Source organism: Anomaloglossus baeobatrachus, chromosome 1, assembly GCF_048569485.1.
Source record: "Anomaloglossus baeobatrachus isolate aAnoBae1 chromosome 1, aAnoBae1.hap1, whole genome shotgun sequence".
NCBI classification, from domain to species: Eukaryota; Metazoa; Chordata; class Amphibia; order Anura; family Aromobatidae; genus Anomaloglossus; species Anomaloglossus baeobatrachus.
The window spans coordinates 237034508-237053491 of NC_134353.1; positions in this window are offsets into that span (position 1 = coordinate 237034508).

An 18984-nucleotide genomic window follows, 5' to 3' on the forward strand; every position below is an offset into this window, starting at 1 on the left:
CCCTCCAAATACCTGGCCCATCTGAAACACTGCGAGTGAGGAGGCTCCATCACTGTGCTGAGGGAGGGCACAGTGCCGCCTAACGGGGTATCTCCACCAGCTGTCACCCTCCAAATACCTGGCCCATCTGAAACACTGCGAGTGAGGAGGCTCCATCACTGTGCTGAGGGAGGGCACAGTGCCGCCTAACGGGGTATCTCCACCAGCTGTCACCCTCCAAATACCTGGCCCATCTCACTGTGTCTGCAGGGTAGGTTCAGAATCTGCTACTCAGAACTGCACAAATATCACAGCATCAGATTATACTGTGATACTGTATAATACGTGAGTCTGGCACTTGCAGGAACACAGATCTGGCATCAGGTGTTGGGTAGAAATAGTAGGGAGAGCTGCTGAGGGCACTGCTGTATTTATATGGTCTCCAACACCAGGGAAGGGGGTGGAAGCTGGTATCATCACTGGCTTTGGGGTGGAAATGGAGTATTGGGAGCAGCACAACTGAAAAATAAGAGAAGAACCATTGAGTTTGTATATAGTTATGTGCATATATACATCAAAGCACTATATATATATATATAGACAGATAGGTAGATATTTACAAACATGTATGGTCATGTCTGTAAAGCATTGTATATATTTATTTTCATATTTATTTTAGTCCATTAATTCCGAAGCGCTTAACACACATCATCATCACTGTTCCCATTGGGGTTCACAGTCTACAGTCCCTGTTAGTATGTCTTTGGAGTGTGGGAGGAAACTTACATAGCACCATGAATTCCACAGTGCTTTATGGACATGATTACATATATTTGTAAATATCTATCTATCTATCTATCTATCTATCTATCTATCTATCTATCTATCTATCCATCTATCCATCTATCCATCTATCCATCTATCCATCTATCCATCTATCTATCTATCTATCTATCTATCTATCTATCTATCTATCTATCTATCCCTCTATCTATCTATCTATCTATCTATCTATCTATCTATCTATCTATCTATCTATCTATCTATCTATCTATCTATCCCTCTATCCCTCTATCCATCTATCTATCTATCTATCTATCTATCTATCTATCTATCTATCTATCTATCTATCTATCTATCTATCTATCTATCTATCCCTCTATCTATCTATCTATCTATCTATCTATCTATCTATCTATCTATCTATCTATCTATCTATCTATCTATCCCTTTATCTATCTATCTATCCCTCTATCTATCTATCCATCTATCTATCTATCCGTCTATCTATCTATTTACCTATATATACATTATGTGCACATGGGAAGGTTTACAAATAGGAAAAGCTATTATAAGACATGGTGACGTGGTCAGGGACCGGCTGAGAGTGATCGGGGCACCCAGACAGTAATTGCTCATGGGCTGCTTACTGCCATAGTTACAATCTGAGTCACTTTGAGGATCATTTATCTTATACATGTCTGTTTTTCAGCTGTGTGAGGTGTACTTTATATAAGCTTCTGGTATGTTGTATGTTCGAAAACCAAGTGGCATTTTGTCTTTTCTACAGATAAAAGACATTTGGGCTATGCACATTAGAAAGTGCCTTTTTCTTAAGAATAAACCAGACACTATTAAAGAATCTTAAAGAAAAAACTGCACCAAAACTGCAACGAAATCCACATGTGGTTTTACCGCGGTTTGCCGCAAATTTACCATGGATTTACCGTAGGTTGGTCCCCGCGGATTTTTACCATTATCTATGGCCAAAACCGCAGGTACTTGCGGAAAAGAAGTGACATGCTCATTAATTCCACAGCGGAAAATCCACGGGTATAAAAAATCGCAGAGTGTGCACAGCATTTTTTAAAACTCATAGGATTTGCTGGGGAATGACTGCAGCAATGTTAGACACATTTTCTACAGCAAATCCGCGGCAAAATCCACGGTAAATCCGCAGCGTGCCTAAAACTGCTGTTTTCCCTGTGAAACCTTCACGTTCAGTGACAGTGACAATCTGTGTCCAGTGTTTTGGCTTTTTTTGGTCCCATGACTGGTGTAAACCTACCCCAACCTTCTTGGCCCTGGTACCCACAGACTCACGTTCCTGAAGGATCAGTCCACACTTGTATAATCTGTCACATTGATATGTTCTGTACAATGTTACAGGGAATTTCAGGATACAGTTCTGGGCTCGCCTGTTTCAAATTCGCTGTTTTCTGTGTTTAAGAAGAGTTAGCCGAAATTGACCCACCCATGCTGCTTTATATGCCATTATCATTTTTTCTTGAAATTACAAAGGCTGGCAAATGTTCTGTGAATTCATTACCACAAATAAGATAATGCAATTGCTGTTCTTTATGCCCTGTGATAAGAGAACGGTTTGTTAACCTATCTACGCATGGGTAACTGACTGCTTGCAGTGGTTTAAAATGACTTGAAAGCAATCTAAGTCTAAATCCTCTTATTATTACACTGTGTGCACAGAGCTGGGAAATAGACGGGGGTTTCTGTGTTTGCAGGTTGTAGGCAGTGGAGGAGAGGTTTGAAGCTTGCCACAGTTTTTTCCCTTCTACAAATGTTCAGCCATTCTGAGGATCTTGATGTGAAGTGTAGCAGCCATGCTGTGTTCACATATCAGGCAAGCAGGGGGCAGCGACAACAAACAAAGAGATTTCAATTAGAAGCCACCTTCAGGGGCCATACCTACACACTTTAATCCTTTAGAAACTATCATCTCAGCAGGAACCTTCAGCGGTTAAAGTTTTAAGCGTGCAGCTATTGCAAAATTAATCTATGATATGATAGGTGTTAATGTAAAAAAATGGAATTCTTCCTCAGCCCTCTGCTTTTCAAGAGCTGACTTATGACATGTTAATTATGCTTTCTTCATCTAGTAATATATCAATTATCTAGTTACAGAATCTATCTTTCCATCCATCCATCCATCCATCCATCCATCCATATCTATCCATCCATCCATCCATCCATCTATGTATCTATCATCCATCTATTATTCTATCCATCCATCCATCCATCCATCCATCCATCCATCTATGTATCTCTATCTATCTATCTATCTATCTATCTATCTATCTATCTATCTATCTATCTATCTATCTATCTATCTATCTATCTATCCATCCATCCATGTATCTATATCTATCTATCCATCCATCCATCTATTATCTATCCATCCATCTATCTATCTATCTATCTATCTATCTATCTATCTATCTATCTATCTATCTATCTATCTATCTATCTATCTCTCTATCTGTCAGGGCCGGGAGGACTGGTAGGCCCAGGAGGTGGATCCACTAGACCATGCACCCCACCGGAGGGCAGGCTACACGGCAGCCGGAGCACTGGCGTGGCAGGGACAGGTATAACCAGGTCACCAGGGTCACGGAGTTCTTTAGGACAGTAAAGGAAACAGGCACAGGTACCAGGGAGCAAAGACAAGAAGTCTACAGGACAAAGCACCAGGGGGCCTGAGCACCTAGCTCATAAGACTATGCTACAAGGCACGTTGATCAGGCCCCGCCCATATGGAAAGGCCAGCCTTATATACCCAGCACAGCCTCATGTAATTTCCTGCTGCAGGTTTGCTGGGCCTATAAGACCAGGAGAGTCGGCGCGGCCCGGTCCTATACAGAAACATGTGGCTAAGACTCAGAGTCAGACTCATAAGACCAGGAGCAGGACACAGGAGAGCACGAGCGGGAGCGGCAGCCATGACCAGTGAACACGTGGACTGGATCAGTAGTTAAGGAGCGGTGCCGGGATGGTGCGACCGGATCAGTGGGTAAGGAGTGGTGCTGGGCCACCGAGAGCATGACAGTACCCCCCCTTTATGCCCCCCCCTCCGTGCAAAGTACCCCTGGGGCACCCCGGGCCGAGTCTCCGGACCATAACCCAGCGCAAAGGAACGGAAGGACTGCTGACCCCGTGCCCCCTTCTTGACCGCACCACGCTTAGCTGAAGAACCCTTAGCAGTAGCAACAGAAAGAGGAGGCGTACGGGCAGAGGCAGGACGGGAATCGTGGACGACCGGATCGAGCGTACAGGTGGTAGAAGAGAGGGTATCGAGAACGACCGGCTCGGGTGTCTCGGACCGGGCACAGGACATTGTGTCATCATCAGAAGTCGGTGGTATCAAAGTCTCAATTGCTAGGGACGGTGGAACGACGCTGGACTGCGTCGTCTCTTCTTCTAGTTCCGGTAGAATCACAGGCACAAGTGACAGGAGTTGTGGTACGGCGCTGGACTGCGTCGTCGCCTCTTCTTCTTCCTGCGGCATAACAGGTTCAGGTGACAGGGGCCGAGGAACGGGCTGTAGTCAGTGGTCATGACACAAGGGCCCCCAGCGAGTAATAGCGCCAGAGCGCCAACTAATGGCAGGGTCATGGAGTTGAAGCCAGGGCAGACCCAGCAGGAGCTGAGGAGCCATTCCTGGGATGACAAAGAAGGCAATGGTCTCAGTATGCAAAGTTCCAAAGTGGAGTCTCACGGGCTCAGTGGTATACCGGACAGGTTCGTATAGCGGTTTACCGTCCACGGAGGCGAACCAGAGGGGCTTGGCAAGCGGGATCACAGGTACCTGGTATCGGTTCACTGCAGACTGGTGTATGAAATTACCCGCTGCCCCAGAATCGATGTGGGCCTCTGCTGTGAACCTGGTCTTCTCCGTCATCACCTGGACAGTCTGCATAACTGGAACGGAGGGGATTCCGGTGCCAAGGGTGGTGGTTCCCACCATCCCTTGGACCTGGGGTCTACCTGGTTTCTCCGGGCAAGAACGGAGCATATGTGAACCGTCTCCGCAATAGAAACACAGGCCCCGGGCAAGCCGTTCTGCACGGCGTTGTTTGGCTTGGTTCAGTTGGTCAACTTGCATGGGTTCTGGAAACACATCACAGGAAGGCAGGGGCGAGGGAGCGGTAGGCCTCTGCGGGGACAAGTCGTGACGGGGTGGTCACTTCTCCCGGAATACCTCTTTGGTTCGCTCCTAGAAACGGAGGTCAATCCGGGTGGCTAAGGATATCAAAGCGTCCAAAGTTCGTGGAACGTCACGGCCGGCTAGTTCGTCTTTGACGCGGCCAGAGAGACCTTCCCAAAAGGCCGCCGTCAAGGCCTCATTGTTCCAGCCCAGCTCAGAGGCGAGCGTGCGGAACTGGATGGCGTATTGGCCGACGGTCAGGGTCCCTTGGCGTAGCCGGAGGAGCGAAGAGGTCACTGCGGTAGTACGTCCGGGTTCATCGAAGGTACTTCGGAAAGCTTGCAGGAATTCCCGGATGTCGGTGGTCATCGGATCCTCATTCTCCCACAGGGGGTTAATCCAGGCTAGAGCTTCGCCTTCCAAGTGTGATATCAGGAACACCACTTTAGCCTGGCCTGAGACGAACAAATATGGGAGTAACCGGAAGTGCAGGGAGCACTGGTTCAGGAAGCCTCGGCAGGTCTTGGGGTCCCCTGCATAGCGAGGCGGAGCAGCGAGGCGAAGTTGCGAGGCCGTGGAGGAAACTGGTTCGGACCTTGAGACTGGTTGCTGCGTGGACTGAGACGAGGCGGCGGTCTGCCATATGTACAACCGGTGGTCCACGGATGTCAGGAACTTCAGCATCCGGTTCAGGGTTTCGCGCTGTTGCGCCAGCTCCTGGCGAAGTTCAGCCAGCTCTGATGTTTGCGCTCCAGCGGGATCCATGGCCTGATCAAACTGTCAGGGCCGGGAGGACTGGTAGGCCCAGGAGGTGGATTCACTGGACCATGCACCCCACCGGAGGGCAGGGTACACAGCAGCTGGAGCACTGGCGTGGCAGGGACAGGTAAAGGACAGTAAAGGAAATAGGCACAGGTATCAGGGTGCAAAGACAAGAAGTCTACAGGACACAGCACCAGGGGGCCTGAGCACCTAGCTCTTAAGACTATGCTACAAGACATGTTGATCAGGCCCCGCCCATATGGAAAGGCCAGTCTTATATACCCAGCACAGCCTCATGTCATTTCCTGCTGCAGGTGTGCTTAGCCTATAAGACCAGGAGAGTCGGCGCGGCCCAGTCCTATACAGAAACAGGTGGCTAAGACTCAGAGTCAGACTCATAAGACCAGGAGCAGGACACAGGAGAGCACGAGCGGGAGCGGCAGCCATGACTGGTGAACACGTGGACTGGATCAGCGGTTAAGGAGCGGTGGCGGGATGGTGCGACCGGATCAGTGGGTAAGGAGTGGTGCTGGGACACCGGGAGCGTGACACTATCCTTCTATCTATTTATCTATCCATCTATTTATCTATCCATCTATCTATTTATCTATCTATCTATCTATATATTATCTATCTATCCATCCATATCTATCCATCCATCCATCTATATCTATCTATTTATCTATCTATCTATCTATCTATTATCTATCTATTCATCCATCAATATCTATCTATCTATTATATATCTATCCATCCATCTATATCTATCTATCTATTATCTATCTATCCATTATCTATCTATCTATATCTATCTATCAAATCAAATCAAATCAAATAGGCTTTATTGGCAGGACCAAAAAAGTATTAGCATTGCCAAAGCAAAAAAGAAGTGTGACAGGGGAGTGGGTTAGGGCTGTGGGGATGGGGTGTTGGGGCCACAATTTAGGGAATGATGGTCCATTTAGAGGTCTTTAGTACCCCTCATCTTATGACAAGTGGAGACATATTGGGCGGCGATCTCCACCATCTATCTATCTATCTATCTATCTATCTATCTATCTATCTATCTATCTATCTATCTATCTATATTTATCTGCAATGGCATGCAAAAATTTGGGCACCCCTGGTCAAAATTACTGTTATTGTGAACGGTTAGGGAAGTAGAAAATAAAATGATTTGTGAAAGGCATAAAGTTAAAGATGACATATTTCCTTTGTATATTAGGGAAAAAAACTCCAAACATTATTTTCATCCTTGACTCAGCATGTTTTCTCGCAGGAGACCACAGCAGCTTATATCCACGATTAGAGTTCGGGCTGCTGTGGTCTTTCTCTCCATTCTCCCTACGGAGAACACTCTTGGCTCTGTACAAGGGGCTGCTGATAAATCTTTGGCTTTGTGATCTTTTTTTTGTTTCTATGGTAACAAATGTTACATCACTTTACAGCCTTATGTGTCTAATATATGTTTTCAAAATGTGTTTGTTGCTTATGGCAACAAAGTTCTACGCACGTGGGAAAACACAATGGTGGAGTCTAATGTGATACTCACAGCAACTGAGAGCAGAGGTGTGATAAAATTCCTGTTTCTGCAAGGAAAGTCCACATAGGATATTCATGGTGTTATGTCGCAGACATTTGGGGATCAATGCCCTTCATATTTCCCAGTTAGGAACTGGGTTGTCAAATTTAAAACGGGCCACCTCAGCACCAATGATGAGGAACGTCCTGGACGACCGATTGTGGTTGTTGTTCCGAAGATCTTTGATGTTGTGCACAACTTTATACTGGAGAACTGACGAATTTCAGCTAAACCAATAGCAGACATCATGGGGATTTCCTGTGAACGTGTTTGTGTCATTATTAGTGATGAGCGAGCATGCTTGTAACTACTCGGTACTCGCACGAGTATCGCTGTACTCGGGCTGCTCGGCGGGGACCGAGTAATCTCGCGATACTCGTGCTGTACTCGTGGTCTTCATTTCTGCATGTTGGCGCTCTTTTGAGAGCCAGCCCTCATGCAGGGATTGGCTGGCAGACCACTCCAATGCCACAGCCCTGTTAGTTGTGGAATTGCAGTGATTGGCCGGCCTGCACAGCGTGACCGAGCCTTTATACCGGCCGGCGCGCTGTGCTCTGCTCACAACTATCCAGACAGTCAGTGCAGGGAGAGTGTCGCTGATTCAGGGAAAGCTTTGCGGCCCTTTATAGTTAGTTCCGGAGCAGGGCTGCAAACAGTGTGACCAGAAGTCCTTCTCAGGACTATTCTAGTTGTATACAGGCAGGCAGGGTATAGCCAGGTCGGAGTACAGTAGCAGAGTCCTTCTTAGGACTATTGTTGCTATATACAGGCAGGGTATAGCCAGGTCGGAATACAGGCTAGTGACCAGAAGAGTCCTTGTCAGGACTATTGTAGCAGTATACAGGCAGGCAGGCAGGCAGGGTATATAGCCATTCCTAGTGGTGACCGTATACCAGCCTTCATCATATCTGGGGCTGGTGTACACAGTCAAAAACAGTCCAGATAGTGTCAGACTTCTCAGTAATTGTCGCTCCTAAAAACCAGTTAGGTTCTTATTGCGTCCGTGCTTGCATTTAAAAACAGCACGTGTGTGTCTGTCGGTGGCAGCGTACAGGTGCGCGTTTTGCACAAACTATTATATAACGCACAAGTCTAGTGTATAATACACGTCAGTCAGCAGTGTCTGATAGTGTCAGACTTCTCAGTAATTGTCGCTCCTAAAAACCAGTTAGGTTCTTATTGCGTCCGTGCTTGCATTTAAAAACAGCACGTGTGTGTCTATCGGTGGCAGCGTCAGGCTCCATATTGTCCCTGGATAGAGACGTGCATGATGGCCTGTAAACATGAAGTGCCCATTGTAAGGAAGTGGGTCTATTGTAGTATAGCCCTTAGGCAGGGCAGCCAAAAATTTGGAGGCTCCACATTGTCCCTGGATAGAGATGTGCATGAGGGCCTCAAAACATTGTTCCCATTGCAAAGGAGCGGGTCTCCTGTCGTTGTAATGCCCATTCAGAAAGAATGGGCGAAAAAATTTACCACTGGGGGTATACCTGAAACAACGGCTTAACTATTGTAACGGTCACCATGATGGCGCATGAGGAGAAGGAGGAGCAGTCCAGCGATTAGCCAAAGTCCAGAAGTGTGTTACCATGGGTGAGTGGAGGTACATGGCAAATTCCCGTTACAAACTTTAAATTCCGCTGTCATTTGCTGTTGGTGTGTGGTGAAGTCTGGCCAAATCCAACCCTTGTTCATCTTGATCAGAGTCAGCCTGTCAGCATTTACAGTTGACAGGCGGGTGCGTTTATCTGTAATGATTCCACCTGCGGCACTAAAAACACGCTCTGACAAAACGCTAGCGGCAGGGCAGGCCAGGACTTCCAAGGCGTAGAGACTAAGAGCCAATTCATGCCACGTGTCCAGCTTGGATACACATTAATTGTAAGGCACAGAGGAATGTCGGAGTACAGTTGTTTGATCTGCAAGGTACTCCTTGAGCATCTGGCCAAACTTAGGATTTCTTGTGGCACTACCCCTCACCTCAGGGGCTGTGGTATGTGAGGGGCTGAGAAAACTGTCCCACATCTTAAAGACTGTTCCCCTACCTCTGGCGGATTGGACTTGTGCCCCTCTCGGCTGTACGCCTTGGTTGTCCACTGATTGCTGACCTATGCCGCTAGCGTTTTGTGAGGGGAATGCTTTGCCTACTTCCGTGACTATGGCCTTCTGGAACTGCTGCATTTTGCCTGACCTCTCCGCCTCGGGAATAAGAGACATAAAGTTCTCCTTTTAGCGTGGGTCTAACAGTGTTACCAACCAGTAATGATTGTCGGCCAAGATGTTCTTAACGCGAGGGTCACGAGACAGGCAGCTTACCATAAAGTCAGCCATGTGTGCCAGACTCTTAACAGCCATCACTTCAGTATCCTGACCAACACGATGACTGAACATGCTGTCCTCCTCCTCCTCCTCATCATCATCTACCCTGTCCTCTGGCCAGCCACGCTGAACCGAGGATATGACTGCATGTCATATCCTCAATTTGGCCAGAGAGTTGCTCCATGTCTTCATCCTCCTCCTCGTCATAGTCCTCCACTGCACGTTGTGATGAGACGAGGCTGGGCTGTGTGTTATCACCCACACCCACTACTGTTTCTTGCTCAAACTCATCGCGCTCCGCCTGCAATGCATCATGGTTGTTTTTTGAGCAGAGACCATTTTAGAAGGCAGAGAAGCGGTATGGTGACGCTAATAATGTCGTCATCGCCGCTCACCATCTTGGTGGAGTCCTCAAAGTTTTGGCGGATGGTTCATAGGTCGGACATCCATCTCCACTCCTCAGGTGTTATGTGTGGAGTTTGACCCATTTCCCGACGGCTTAGGTGATGCAGGTACTCAACAACTGCCCTCTTCTGCTCACATATCCTGACCAACTTGTGCAGAGTTGAATTCCAACGCGTGGGGACATCACACACCAGTCTGTGTGCCGGAAGATGCAAACGGCGTCTTAAGCCGGCAAGGCCGGCTGAAGCAGTAGGTGACTTTCGAAAATGTGCAGACAGGCGGCGAACTTTTACCAGCAGATCAGACAGCTCTGAGTATGACTTTAGAAACCGCTGAACCACGAGGTTGAGCACATGGGCCACGCATGGAACATGTGTCAGCTGGCCTCGCCTCAAAGCCGCCACCAGGTTCCGGCCATTGTCACACACGACCTTTCCTGGCTTTAGGTTCAGAGTTGTGAGCCAGTGATCTGCCTTCTGTTTCAGAGCTGTCCACACCTCTTCTGCATTGTGGGGTTTGTTGTCACCTATGCAGATTAGCTTCAGCACTGCCTGTTGCCGCTTCGCCGAGGCAGTGCTGCAGTGCTTCTGTGTCGCCCTGGACAAGCCAGGGGCCACAGAGCACAACACTTAAACACCCCACACTCCCTGCAGGCATATCATAGTCAAAACACAAAATCCTTGTTGCCTTCCCCAGGGGCTGTTGTCCACACCAGGGTGTGGAGCCAGGCGGTTGGTCTCCACCCACCGAGGAGGAGGGAAAACACAGGCAGTGAGAGTTAAGCTAAGGAAGTGGAAGGAGGAAAGTAGTAGAGAGGAGAAAAGTGACAGCAAAGAGCCTGAAGTTGGTCCGGGTGTGTGGCCCGGACAGGACAGCAAGGTTGGCAGGATGTGGTGACCGTCTGCAGTGGAGGCCGATTGGAGTCTGCCGTAAGGACCGTGGACGGGTGGTGACCCGGCCGTACCGGACCGGTATACAAAGAGAAGCCAGCACCATTGGCAGAGGACTTTCGGATCCCGGCAAGGCTTGGTGTCGCCGTGAATTTGCCAAATCCGTTAGTGAAGGGGACCTCAGGGTTTCCAAACAGCCAAGTCCAGATAGAAGGCAACCGTCCAACCGTGAAGGGGAGACACCGCCACCGCCAAGGGCAACCGTCTCCCAGGGCCAGCGCCTGTGGGCAAAAGGGGCTCCTCCGGCCCATATCCAGGTCGGGGAGCGGGTTACCGTTGGGAAACCATCACTACCAACACTTAACTTAGGTGCAGGGAGAGACAGTCATCACTAACCTGCAGGGAGGAACAACCGCAGCCGTCCGAGTGACCCGTCCATCCAGCCACTTGTTTTACCGTGAACTGTGTCATCATCATTGGGCTGAGTGAGTACCTCCGTGCCGTGCGGCACAGCGCTGCCCCTGCGACCCTGCACCTCATCAGGCCCCGCAACCCGCCTGTCATCCATCTCTACCCCATCACCAGGCCCCGGGACAACCAACCCCCCTACCCACGGAGGGGAGAAATAACAACAAAGCTGCTCCCTGTCACAGGCTCCCGGGATCCCCATCCAGAGCAGCGGTGGTGTCCACACAATCACCACAACCGTGGGTGGCGTCACGGACAATATCCCCAAAACCCAAACCACCCCTTTTCACTCACGGGCGAGTAGCGCCGCTCGAGTCCCCGGGATCCGGCCATCGCTCGAGCCAACGAGCAGCAGCAGCAGCCGTAGAGCAGCGTCAGCCGGACCCGAGCAGTGGGAGAGCGCACCGTCCCCTCCTCTGCCCGCGACACTTCCAGCTTGGGACTGGTGTGGAGGGTAAAGTGGATCAGGATGCGCAGGAGGAGGAGGAGGCTGAGGAGCATGACATTCCGGAGCTGTAGAGTGTGTGTGAAACCCTGACTGAGGTAGGGCCTGCAAAACTTGGTGTGTGAAGGACGTGTTCCGTCCCTCGCTCAGACTGGGTCCCAGCTTGCACAATATTAACCCAGTGTGACGTCAATGAGATGTAGGGGCCTTGCCCACATGCACTTGTCCACATGTCTGTGGTTAGGTGGACTTTGGCTGAAACAGCGTTGTTCAGGGCACGTGTGATGTTTTGTGACACGTGGTTATGCAATGCGGGGACGGCACACCGGGAGAAATAGTGGCGGCTGTGGACCGAGTAACGTGGGACAGCTGCCACCATCAGGTCGCGGAATGCTTCTGTCTCAACCAGCCTAAAAGGCAACATTTCCAGCGCAAGCAGTCGCGAAATGTTAGCATTTAGAACTGTGGCATGTGGGGTGTTGGCAGTGTATTTGCGCCTGCGTTCAAAGGTTTGCTGAATGGATAACTGAACGCTGCGCTGGGACAAGGACGCGCTTGATGATGGTGTTCTTTCTGCGTAGGCAACTGCAGGTGCAGGAGTGGAGGAGGCTTGTTCGCAGGCAGCATGGACAGGGGATTGGCTCGCATGCACAACCAGCAAAGACGTAGCAGTGACATCAGCAAGCACTGCTCCTGGACTCTGTTGTACTTCCCACAAAGTCGGGTGCTTGGCTGACATGTGCCTGATCATGCTGGTGGTGGTCAGGCTGCTAGTTTTGGTACCCCTGCTGATGCTGGCATGGCAGGTGTTGCAAATGGCCTTTTTAGAATCATCTGGAGCCAACTTAAAAAACTGCCAGTGTCAGAGTTCCGGGTTTTCCAGTTTTCTTTTGAAAGAGCTTGCCCTTTGTTAACATGGAGTTTTCTGTTCTGTTGCCCTACTTCCTGTCCATCTGTTTAAAAGCCGCCCCTAAAGCTTAGTCCAGTGCCTGAGTATACTGCTTCCTGTGTGCTCCTGCCCTGCAGCTTTTGGTTCCTGATTGTTATTCGGATCCTCTTGGAAAACAACCGACACCGACTCTGGACTTCATCTGGTATCATCTAGCTGTGCCCGGACTCCGTTTGCCGTCTTTGGTCGGCACTTCTGCCCGGTTCCTTCCGTTTAATACCACTCTGGACTCACATCACGTACGGACATTTTTGGACTTACCTATTGCCCTTTTGTGTCCCGGCTGCTGCGCATTTAGGGCTTCTGGGGTGATTGCCAGACAGTCCCTGTATAGGGGTTCGCTCTTGGTGGTCTCCCTGGGGGAGTCCGGTGCGCGGTCCCGGGAATTCCCTTTCGCTCCGTCCCTGGAAGGTATTTCCTGTATTTATGTTCTACTGTGTTTTTGTTCCGTTTATGTACATATTTGCTGGTTGCATATTATAAACGTATTGCACCAAGAACTCGTCTCTGGTTGTCATTGCCCTAACGCAATCGAAATCCTCAATACATACAATAGTATTACAGCCAGACTCGGGAAGACCTAACATTTGTACAGGCACCTTGTGTCGTGTTGTTCCGGGGAACAGTTGCCTGACGTCTGCCTGGGCCCACCACTCTGCTTCTTACTGCCTGTTGGGATGCTACGCCTCCCTCCCCCTGTGCACTGCTGTCCTCGCTCTGCATATCCTCCTGCCAGGTTGGGTCAGTTACTGGATCATCCACCACGTCGTCTTCCTCTTCCGCACCCTGCTCCTCCTCCTGACTTCCTGACAATTGTTTCTCATCATCGTCCACCCCTTGTTGAGACACGTTGCCAACTTCGTGAGAACGTGGCTGCTCAAATATTTGGGCATCTGTACATACAATCTCGTCATGGCCCACTTCAACAGGAGCTGGCGAGAGGCCAGAATTTGTGAATGGAAACGTGAACGAACAGCTCTTCCGAGTGTCCAAGTGTGGGATCAGTAATGTCCGTGGACGTGTACTCGGCCTGGTGGTAGGAAAGAGGATCAGGTTCTGAAATGTACGGTGCAGTATCACGGCTACTGACACTTGACCGTGTGGAAGACAGAGTGTTTGTGGTGGTGCCAATCTGACTGGAAGCATTATCCGCTATCCAACTAACAACCTGTTGACACTGGTCTTGGTTCAAGAGCGGTGTACTGCAGCGGTCCCCAAGAATTTGGGACAGGACGTGCGAGCGACTAGATGTGGCCCTTTGTTGTGGCGAAATTAGAGCTTGCACACAACCTCGGTCTCTGCCTGCACCACCATCACGTCCACTTCCTTGTTCGTTGACAACGCCCTTGCGCATTTTGCAATGCTGTGCTGATGTGTATTCACTAGACTTGTGCGTTATATCCAAGTTTTTGCAAAACTCACACAAATGCAGCGGAAAGCTGCCACCAACAGGCACACACGTGCGGTTTTTAAATGCAAGCACGGAGGCACTAAGAACCTAACAGGTCTCTATCCAGGGACAACATGGAGCCTCCCAATTTTTGGCTGCCCTGCCTAAGGGCTATACTACAATAGACCCACTTCCTTCCAATGGGCACTTCAGGTTTACAGGCCCTCATGCACGTCTCTATCCAGGGACAACGTGGAGCCTGCCAATTTTTGGCTGCCCTGCCTAAGGGCTATACTACAATAGACCCACTTCCTTCCAATGGGCACTTCAGGTTTACAGGCCCTCATGCACGTCTCTATCCAGGGACAACGTGGAGCCTCCCAATTTTTGGCTGCCCTGCCTAAGGGCTATACTACAATAGACCCACTTCCTTACAATGGGCACTTCAGGTTTACAGGCCCTCATGCACGTTTCTATCCAGGGACAACGTGGAGCCTCCCAATTTTTGGCTGCCCTGCCTAAGGGCTATACTACAATAGACCCACTTCCTTACAATGGGCACTTCAGGTTTACAGGCCCTCATGCACGTCTCTATCCAGGGACAACGTGGAGCCTCCCAATTTTTGGCTGCCCTGCCTAAGGGCTATACTACAATAGACCCACTTCCTTACAATGGGCACTTCAGGTTTACAGGCCATCATGCACGTCTCTATCCAGGGACAACGTGGAGCCTCCCAATTTTTGGCTGCCCTGCCTAAGGGCTATACTACAATAGACCCACTTCCTTACAATGGGCACTTCAGGTTTACAGGCCATCATGCACGTCTCTATCCAGGGACAATGTGGAGCCTCCCAATTTTTGGCTGCCCTGCCTAAGGGCTATACTATAATACACCCACTTCCTGACAATGGACACTTAATGTTTTGAGGCCCTCATGCACGTCTCTACCCAGGGACAACGTGGAGCCTCCCAATTTTTGGCTGCCCTGCCTAAGGGCTATACTATAATACACCCACTTCCTTCCAATGGGCACTTCAGGTTTACAGGCCCTCATGCACGTCTCTATCCAGAGACAACATGGAGCCTCCCAATTTTTGGCTGCCCTGCCAAAGGGCTATACTATAATACACCCACTTCCTTCCAATGGGCACTTCAGGTTTACAGGCCCTCATGCACGTCTCTATCCAGGGACAACGTGGAGCCTCCCAATTTTTGGCTGCCCTGCCTAAGGGCTATACTACAATAGACCCACTTCCTTACAATGGGCACTTAAGGTTTACAGGCCATCATGCACGTCTCTATCCAGGGACAATGGGGAGCCTCCCAATTTTTGGCTGCCCTGCCTAAGGGCTATACTATAATACACCCACTTCCTGACAATGGGCACTTCAGGTTTACAGGCCATCATGCACGTCTCTATCCAGGGACAATGTGGAGCCTCCCAATTTTTGGCTGCCCTGCCTAAGGGCTATACTACAATAGACCCACTTCCTTACAATGGGCACTTCAGGTTTACAGGCCCTCATGCACGTCTGTATGCAGGGGCATTGGTGAACCTCACAATTTTGGACTGCCCTGGCAAAGGAAAATACTACAAAGACTCACTTCCTCAAAATGGGCACATTAGACTCAAGAGGCCTTCATGTACGTCTCTTCTCAGGGACATCGGAGTGCCACACAATGTTTTCACGTAAAATCTTTCATGTATTAATCTCAAAAAGTAACATACACCAGCTCTATCTCACTATTGGGTATGTGCCCTTAACATTTCCGCCATGAAAAATCATTTTGGGGTCATTTTGGAAGGTTTTCTGGTGAGTCCGTAAAAATGGCGTAAAACGCGGACAAAATTGTTCACAGCTGTGACTTTTCAGTGATAAATGCTTCAAGGGGTCTTCCCCATGCTGTTGCCATGTCATTTGAGCACTCTTCTGAGACTTTTGTGACATTTTTAGGGTTTCTCCATGCTGCCGGGGGGTCATTTCACAAAAATACTCGGGTCTCCCATAGGATAACATTGGGCTCATTGCTCGGGCCGAGTACACGAGTATTTTGGGAGGCTCGGCCCGAGCTTCGAGCACCCGAGCTTTTTAGTACTCGCTCATCACTAGTCATTATCCATGAACATTTGGATATGAGGAAGCTATCTGCAAAGTGGGTCCCCAAATGTTTGACAACAAATCAGAGAAACATGTGAGTGAAAACAACCCCTTCCATTTGTCAGGATTTTTGGACTGATAACTTCCTGGATCGACTGGTCACTATGGATGAGACCTGGATTTATTTGTATGACCCTAAAAACAAGGATCAGTCAAAAGAATGGAGACACAGTGGTTCACCTTGTCCAAAAAAGTTCAGGGTGCAAAAATCAGCCGCTAAGGTGATGGTGTCTGTGTTCTGGGATAAGGAGGGCGTGCTGCTAGTGGACTACCTACAAATGGGTTCCACCATCAATGCAAGATATTGCATTGAACTTTTGGTCCAATTGAAGGCAGCTTTGAAAGCCAAAAAACACAAAAAGCTGTCCAAAGGAATCTTGTTCCTGCAAGACAATGTCTTTGCTCACAATGTTTCCAAACCGGTTTCCAAACTTGAAGAAACACCTCAAGGGTACCAAATGTCACACCATTTCTGATGCCATAGAAAGGAAAAATCCAGCTCACCGATCAGACCTGCTACAGCATTGATTCATCCTGCGCTTGGAGTGGTGTGGCCACCAATGGTATATTTAGAAGAAAAATCCAGAGCTGGGTATAAATTTAAAAGTCCATCTTTTTATTTAGAATTCATTAAAATCCAGCAGGTGAAGTGCCATCACAAGGAATCATACAGGAGCAGAACAACGCGTTTCGACGCTCAGGTCTTAATCATGTTCTGCTGGATTTTAATTAATTCTAAATAAAAAGATGGACTTTTAAATTTATACCCAGCGCTGGATTTTTCTTCTAAATTTCTGATGCCATGGCTGCTACGGATGCCTGGTTTGAGGCACAACCGAAATCTTTCTTCTTGCTAGGCTTACAGAACTTGAAATACCAATGTAAGAAGTGTGTTGACATTAGTGGAGAGTATGTGGAATAAATGTAAAGTTTCGTCATCTTATCTCGTTTCTTTCTGGGTAAAGCCAAAGACTTATCAGCAGCCCCTCATTGCAATAAATTGATATTTTGTGGCTCAGAGAGCCACACTGCATGTCAGTTTACTCTGCGGGAAAAACAAGTACAATGGGCATTGTGCAGCATTGTGTCTAAAATGCTGTGAACCCTGATCGTGGGCACGCAACCTAATACTGATTACATTGATACATTTGGTGAAGAAATCTGCTTTTTTGCTGTTTCATCACCATTTGAAGTTTTTTACTTATCAGACTTTATTGCACAGAGGCTGGACCATATTCCTCCCTGTCTGTGATTCCCCAGTCTCTCTATCTTCCTCTCTCTATGACAGGTTACTGCTAAGGTTTCAAATAGAAAAGGCAGGTCTTTTACAGACTAGAGGGAGCCAGAGGGGACAGGGAATTACAAATTGTGAGGAGGAGACCCAATTTACAGACTAACCACTGTGCAACGAAATCTAAGTAGTAGAAAACGTCAAATTGTGAGTAAAGATGAGCAACAAGGTGGTGGAATGCTTTTAATGAAGACTTAATAAAATTTGAAGATTTTTCTTCTCCGGATGCTGACCCTTTCCTTTCCTGCATTTACCTGTGGGTCAACAGGTGGTTGGCATATAGATGCCTTGGGAGCAGGTTGATGTGAGTGCTTAGTATTTTTTTTCCTGGACTTGCTTACAGACGTGAATACAATTGATGTGAGCATCGCTCAAGGCAGAAGCAGAGGAGCTGTAATTAGTTCCCCGCTCCGCTGGGAACTCCCATCTGAACTCAGGTGACTTCATCCAGCCTGTATCTTGTTGCAGATGGCGCATACAGGGGACGTCGGAATGTGCGATAATATCACATTATCGCACTGTCCAGCAACTATTGCTATGCAAGATAGGACATAAAAGCTGCACTGGATGGGGAGCCTGGATTAAGTGAGTATAAGCTTTTGTATTTGTCATATTATTTTACAGTGAATGGGGTTTATCACAAGAAAGGCTAGGTGTGGGGACATTACAAAAGGGGCTGGCTATGAAGACATTACAAGAGTCGTGTGGGGGACATTACAAGAATGTATGTGGGGGACATTCTAGGAGCGACTGGCTGTGGGGACATTACAAAAGGGACTGGTTATGGGGACATTCATTACAAGAGGGGCTGGCTATGGAAACATTGAAACATTTCAAAAGGGTCTGTCTGTGAGGATATTCAATAAAACAGGAATTGGCTATAGGGACATTGCAAGAGGGGCTGGCTGTGGGTGGCAATTCAAGAGGGGCTGGCTGTGCAGACATTACAAAAGGAGATGGCTGTGGGAACATTTAAATAGAGGCTAGCTATATGGACATTAGAAGAGGAGCTAGCTATGGGATCTCACAAGAGAGGCTAGCTATGGGGACATTACAAGAGGGGTTGGCTTTGGGGACATGACAAGAGGGTTTGTGATCAACATCACAAGAGGGGCATTGGGTACATCCCTGGGGGGAATGGGAGCATCATATTATATTGAATATGTGGGGGACATCATATAATATAGGAGGCTGTGGGGAACATTATACTAGGGGCTATAGAGATATACTGTATAGGGGGGCTGTGGGTGGTATCATGCTGTATAGGATACTGTGAGGGACATTATTCTGGGGCTTTGGAGAAATAATGTAAATGGGGCTGTGGGGGCATCATTCTGTATAGTTGGCTCTGGGAGACATTATACAGGGTGTTATTGGGACATCAAACTAAAAGAGGCAGTGG